The sequence below is a fragment of the Otolemur garnettii genome, unplaced genomic scaffold, assembly GCF_000181295.1.
Source record: "Otolemur garnettii isolate 467f Iridium unplaced genomic scaffold, OtoGar3 scaffold00011, whole genome shotgun sequence".
In the NCBI taxonomy this organism is placed as follows: domain Eukaryota; kingdom Metazoa; phylum Chordata; class Mammalia; order Primates; family Galagidae; genus Otolemur; species Otolemur garnettii.
In genome coordinates, this window is record NW_003852406.1 from 19,699,352 (window position 1) to 19,706,063 (window position 6,712).

At 40.4% G+C, this 6,712-nt stretch overlaps 1 protein-coding gene and 1 pseudogene across 1 annotated transcript in view; both read left to right on the forward strand.

Moving 5' to 3' along the window:
* LOC105886476 (IQ domain-containing protein H-like) overlaps window positions 1-6,712 on the forward strand; it is a 71,764-nt gene that overhangs the window by 48,731 nt on the left and 16,321 nt on the right. The gene's annotated exons all lie outside the window — the stretch shown is intronic.
* On the forward strand, window positions 4,692-5,406 carry LOC105886464 (annotated as a pseudogene).

A 6,712-nucleotide genomic window follows, 5' to 3' on the forward strand; every position in this document is an offset into this window, starting at 1 on the left:
AAATCGATAGTGATCAAAACAGCATGGTACTGGCACAAAAACAGAGAGGTAGATGTATGGAACAGAATAGAGAACCAAGAGATGAACCCAGCTACTTACCATTATTTGATCTTTAAGCCAATTAAAAAAGACTCCCTATTAACAAAGCCAATTAAAAAAGACTCCCTATTTAACAAATGGTGCTGGGTGAACTGGCTCGTGACCTATAGAAGATTGAAACTGGGCCCACACCTTTCACCATTAACTAAGATAGACTCTAACTGGATGAAAGATTTAAACTTAAGACATGAAACTATAAAAATACTAGAAGAAAGTGCAGGAAAAACACTTGAAGAAATTGGCTTGGGAGAATATTTTATGAGGAGGACCCCACACACACACTGGCAATTGAAGCAACACCAAAAATACGTTACTGGGATCTGATCAAACTAAAAAGCTTTTGCACAGCCAAGAATACAGTAAGTAAAGCAAGCAGACACCCCTCAGAATGGGAGAAGATATTTGCAGGTTATGTCTCCAACAAAGGTTTAATTACCAGAATCCACAGAGAACTCAAACGTATTAGCAAGAAAAGAACAAGTGATCCCATCTCAGTGTGGGCAAGGGACTTGAAGAGAAACGTCCCTGAAGAAGACAGGTGCATGGCCTACAGACACATGAAAAAATACTCATCATCCTTAATCATCAGAGAAATGCAAAAACCTCTTCGAGATATCACCTAACTCCAGTAAGATTAGCCCACATTACAAAATCCCAAAACCATAGATGTTGGCGTGGATGTGGAAAAAGAACACTTCTGCACTGCTGGTGGGAATGCAAACTAATATGTTACCTTTGCAAAGATGTTTGGAGATCACTTAAGGATCTAAAAATAGACCTGTCATTCGATCCTTCAATTCCTCTACTAGGTATATATCCAGAAGATCGAAAATCACTTTATAACAAAGATTTTGTACAAGAATGCTTATTGCAGCCCAATTCATAATTGCTAAGTCATAGAAGAAGCCCAAGTGTTTGTCGACCCATGAATGGATTAATAAATTGTGGTATATGTATACCATGGAATATTATGCAGCCTTAAAAAGATGGAGACTTTACCTCTTTCATGTTCACATGGATGGAGCTACATATTCTTCTTAGCAAAGTATCTCAAGAATGGAAGAAAAAGTGTCCAATGTACTCAGCCCTACTATGGAATTTATAAACACCTACACTTTCATATGAAAGCTATAACCCAACTATAGCCCAAGAAGAAGGGGAAAAAGGAGAGGGAGGGAAGGGGAGAGGGGAGGATGGGTGGAGGGAGGGTAATTGGTGAGACCAGACCTACGGTGCATTTTACAGGTACAAGTTAAATCTACTAAATTTAGAACATAAATGTCTTAACACAGTAACTAAGAAAATGCAGTGAAGGCTAAGTTAACCAGTTTGATGGAATTATTTCAAATTGTATATAAAACCAGCACATTGTACCCCATAATTGCATTAATGTACACAGCTGTGATTTAATAAAAAGAAAAAGAAAGAAAGAAAGAAAGAAAGAAAGAAAGAAAGAAAGAAAGAAAGAAAGAAAGAAAGAAAGAAAGAAAGAAAAGAGAAAGAAAACAAAGCAAGAAAAGAAACAAAGAAACAAGAGTGGTGGTGAGGAGATGGAGAGCATAAGATCCAAGGGAAAGAGATTCCAGTAGAATCTAAAATATTTAATGATAAAGGAGAGAGAGAAGTACAAAACAATGCCAAGACTGGATCAAGAATTGTAGTGAGTGTGTAGTGGTGCTATTTACTGAAGTAGAGAACACAGGATACCCAGTTTCTATTTGGACTTTTTGTTATGTGAAGTCAGATAGTAAGTTACGAGAAATTAGGTATTCACATAAATAATTAAAACTGGGCCATTACAGAGGTATTAGTGTTTGGGGCCAGAAATAGGTGGTTGAAATTAGGTAATTTGAGGAGAATTTCATAAGAAGGACAGTTTTGGGGGTGAGAAGAAGATAGAGGGAAATGAGAGACAATAGAGAATGCTTGGGACTAGGATAGCAGGACACAACCAACCTCAGGTCTTAAGGGTCAAGGGGAGGAAATGGGGCAGTGGATGCTATTGTATGCTGTCTAGATTTCCTGTTCCATTCTCTCCCAACCTCCAGCTTAGGATGGAAGAACTCAATCCCCCCAACTGCTCGAAATGTTAGGGCTAAGACCTCCCCAGGACTATGCCAAAGGAAGATGCTCAAGCCAAGAGGACCCTTCTTCCCAGGGTAGCAATGTCCAATGACGGGTTGATTTGGATTACAAAGTCTAGTCCCCTTCTCTCAATTTGGGACAAAAATAAGGATCATAATGGCAGAATTCCCCACAAGGATCAACTTGAGGACCTTGTACCCACATTACAATTCAACTTCTCCCTCTGTCCAGCCATACATCCCTTATTCCTCACAGATACTGATCTTGAAAGCTCTTCCCAGTTAACCTTCTGTGTAGCTCTCTGTTTCTGAGTCTGTTTCTTAGGACTGAAACAATGGTTACAGTTATCTGTTATGGAGATGGAGGGAAAGCCCTAGAGATTGCATGGCCCAAAATGGCTTAAACTTTTTTTTTTTTTTTTTGAGACAGAATCTCACTCTGTTACCTGAGCTAAAGTGCAATGGCTTCACCCTAGCTCTCAGCAATAACTTCTAGGCTCAAGCAATCCTCCTGTCTCAGCCTCCCAAGTAGTGGAGACTACTGGGCCCTCCATAACACTGGCTATTTTTTCTTTTCTTTCTTTCTTTTTTAAAGGCAGTCTTACTCTGTCACCCTGGGAAGAGTGCCATCACATCATAGCTCACAGAAACATCAAATCCTTGGGCTCAAATAATCCTCTTGCCTCAGCCTCCCCAGTACTCAGTAGCTAGGACTACAGGTGCCCACCACAACATCTGGCTAGTTTTTCTATTTCTAGTAGAGATGGGGTCTTACTTTTGCTCAGGCTGGTCTCAAAGTCCTGATCTCAAGCAATCCACCTGCCTTGGCCTCTGGGAGTGCTAGGATTACAGGCATGAACCACTATGCCTGGCCTAATTTTTCTATTTTTAGTGGAGATGGGGCCTCACATTTGCTCAGCCTGGTCTCTATCTCCTGAGCTCAAGGTATCTTCCCCCCAGCCTCCCAGAGTACTAGGATTCCAGGTGTGAGCTGCCATTGCACCTGGCCAAAAATAGTTGTTATACCGTATTGTTTAGGGAATAATGTTAAGTCTGTACATGTTCAGTACAGACACAATTTTTTTTTTTTTTTTAGTATCCTCAATTCACTGTTAATTGAATCCATGGATGCAGAACCTATGTTTCAGAAGACTAACTACGTCACAGTTAGTTGGTGAGAGAAAAGCTGGGGAAGGAACATAGAGAAGATTGGGATAGTCTCACTTGTAGGGTGACACTTGAGCAGAAATTCAATAGATATGACAGAGCAAATCATGTGGCTCTTTGAAAAGCATTCCAGGCAGAGGAAACAGGGTAAGTTAGGATTGTGGACAGCAAAGAAGAGGAGTGTGCAAGAGTGAGAGAGAAATAGGAAAAGCAGTAGGGGCTAGGTCTTTTACTACTGGGAGACTTGACATATTATCCTAAGCAAGATCGATAGTTATTGGAGACTTTTCACCAGAGGACTGATCTGATCTGATTTGCGATTTGAAATGTTCCTCTGGCTACTGTGTTGAGAACATGAGGTGGAAGGGCAAGGGCAAAATCAGGGAGACCATTTAGGAGCCAGGATGCTGAAATTATATCTCATCTTCCTATTTTGAGAGGAGGAATTATTATCATCTTCATTTTACAGATAAGGAAACTGCAGATGGGAGAGGTTAGTAGTTTAAAGTTAAGAAATTATGAAATCAGTAAAGTATCTCAGGAATGGAAAAAAAAAATCGAAGGTACTCAGTACTATGAAACCAATTTATAATCACTCACACTTGCATATGAAAAGTGAAACACAACTATAGCCTAGGATGAAGGAAGGAAGGGAAGGGGGAAGGAAGGGGGGTGGGTTGATAGAGGAAGGGGTAGTAGGGGGACCACACCTGTGGAGCATATTGCAAGTACAAGTTGGATCTATCAGGTATAGAACACAAATGTCTTAATCCTGTAATTGGGTAAATGAGGTGAAGGCTATGTTGATTAGTAGGATGTAAACACTCCGATTTGTACAAATAACACATTGAATCCCATAATGGCATAAATATATTTATGATCTATGTACAAATGACTTAATAAAAAAAATAACTAAGTGTAAATTTTAAATTTCTTACTGGAATAAATAAGTAAGTGAGGTGATGGTTGTGTTGATCAGTTTGATTTAAAGATTCCACCTTGTATATCAAATCATCCCACTGTACCCCATAAATGGATAAAATGATTTTAATTAAAAATTAAATAAAAAATTAAAAGAAAAAAGAAATTATGAAACCACTTTAGACTTATGTATAATATTCAAAACAGTTAAAAGAGAGGATTTTAAATGTTCTTACCACAAAGTAATGATAAATACTTGAGGTGATGTGGACATGTTAGACTGATCATTCCACTATATGTGTGTGTGTGTGTGTGTGTATTGAAACATCACATTATACCAAATAAATATATACAATTATTATCAATTAAAAATAAAATTATGGAGGAGTCCGGAGCATGAGCAGGATCAGTGTAGGCACCATGGCCAAGATCCAGGTTCTGTAGCAGCAGGCTGACAATTCAGAGGAGAGATCCGTCTGCCTCCAGCAGAAAGTAGAGGGAGAAAGGTGGCCAGAGAAAGGCATCTAGGAGCAGGTGAGGCTGAGGTGGCCTCCTTGAACCGCAAGATCCAGCTGTTTGAAGAGGAGCTGGCTCATGTCCAGGAGCACCTAGCTACTGGCCTGCAAAAGCTGGAGGAAGCAGGAAAAGCTGCTGATGAGAGTGAGAGAGGTGTGAAGATTATTGAAAACTGGGCCTTAAAAGATGAAGAAAGGATGGAACTCCAGGAAATCCACCTCAAAGACACTAAGCATACTGCAGAAGAGACAGATAGGAAGTATGAAGAGGTGGCTGGTGAGCTGGTAATTATTGAAATAGACTTAGAATGCGGAGGACGGAGCCAAGCTGGCGGAGTCCTGTTGCCTAGAGATGGATGAGCAGATCTGACTGATGGATCAGAACCTGAAGTGTCTGAGCACTGCTGACGAGAAGTATTCTCAGAAAGAAGACAAATATGAGGAAGAGATAAATGTTCTTGCTGATAAACTCAAGGAGGCAGAGACCTATGCTGAGTTTGCTGAGAGATCCGTAGCCAAGCTGGAAAAGACAATTGATGATTTGGGCAATGTACCAAAAAGGAGCACCTTGGTACACAGGGATGCTGGACCAGACTCTGCTTGACCTGAATGAAATGTAGAGCACCCCAGTCCTGCCCTGCTGCCACTTCTCCCTCTGACCCTGACTTCACCTGAGGCCAAGTCTGTCTGAAGCTGACCGGTAAACTAAGAGCTGATCTTTAACTGAAAGGCTGCTTTCTCCTTTTGCTGCCCCACCCCACCCCACCTCTGTCCCCTACCCACCTCACCACTATGTCTTTTTTGCCAAACTGTCTCTTATCTCTTCCCAGAAATTCCACCTGGGCTAGAGGCTGAGCATCTTTGGGAACAACATTTAAAAGAACGTCAGCACAATGTAAAATGTTTTTAAAAGCATGTTGTAGTGTACACATTTTGTAACTACCTTTTTGTTGTTGTAGCAATCATTTGTAAAACATTCCAAATACTTCCCCAGCTCTGAAGCAGCAATCTCATCCCTTTCTCACTTTCGAAAGGTGACTTTCAGCTTAATGCATATTGCCCTCTTCTTAGAGGAGAGAAAAAGGTATGGGCCTGCCTTACTGAGAACCCAACAGAGCCCAGAGAAAGACTCCTCTTTGGGAAACCTCACTGCTCTATACAAAGTACCAGCCAAACCAGAAAGGTGATCCCAGAAGAAGTTAGCAAAAAAAAAAGAAAGAAAGAAAAAGAAAATAACAACAAAAACATGCTGTTGAGGTTTTCAGCTTTAAGGTTTCTTTGGACAACTTTATTTTTTTCATTATAAGTGACCAAATTAAGATGGTAAGACCTCTGAGCCCAGATTTTTATCCTGTCTCTACCCATTCCCCACCACTCAGAGAATAGATCATGTGCTCCTTATGTTGCACAGACCACATAATTGCTCTCCTGCCTTCTTAAAAGAAAGAAAATTAGGTTTTTGCCAATAATTTAGCTATATGAAACTCATCTCATTACCCTTTTTCTGGGTTCAAAGCTGCTATCTCCTTGTGCTTTGCATCAGTCTGTGCTGGAGAAATCTTGAATAGCTTATATACAATACTTTGAATATTTTATATTATTTTGAAACCTTGCTTCTTGGGGTTTGGGGCACCCTGGCCACCCCATCTGGCTGTGAGATCTCTCTACAGTCTTTGAGCTGGCAGTGTACTGAAAACCTTTTAAAGTTTCTTTTCCTGCCCCGTCCCCGCTTTTTGGTGAGGCTTCTGTGAGTGAGGCCTGGTAGGTGTACATCCTGCAGCTTATTGGCTCAAAATGTGCTCTCCTTTGGTGTGGTATCTTTGGGGCTGATGGGAAGAAAGAGAAAACCAGTAGTGCAACTGTTTTGTTTTGGTTTTTTTTAATTTATTTTTTTTTTATTGAATGGCAACTATGTACATTAATGCA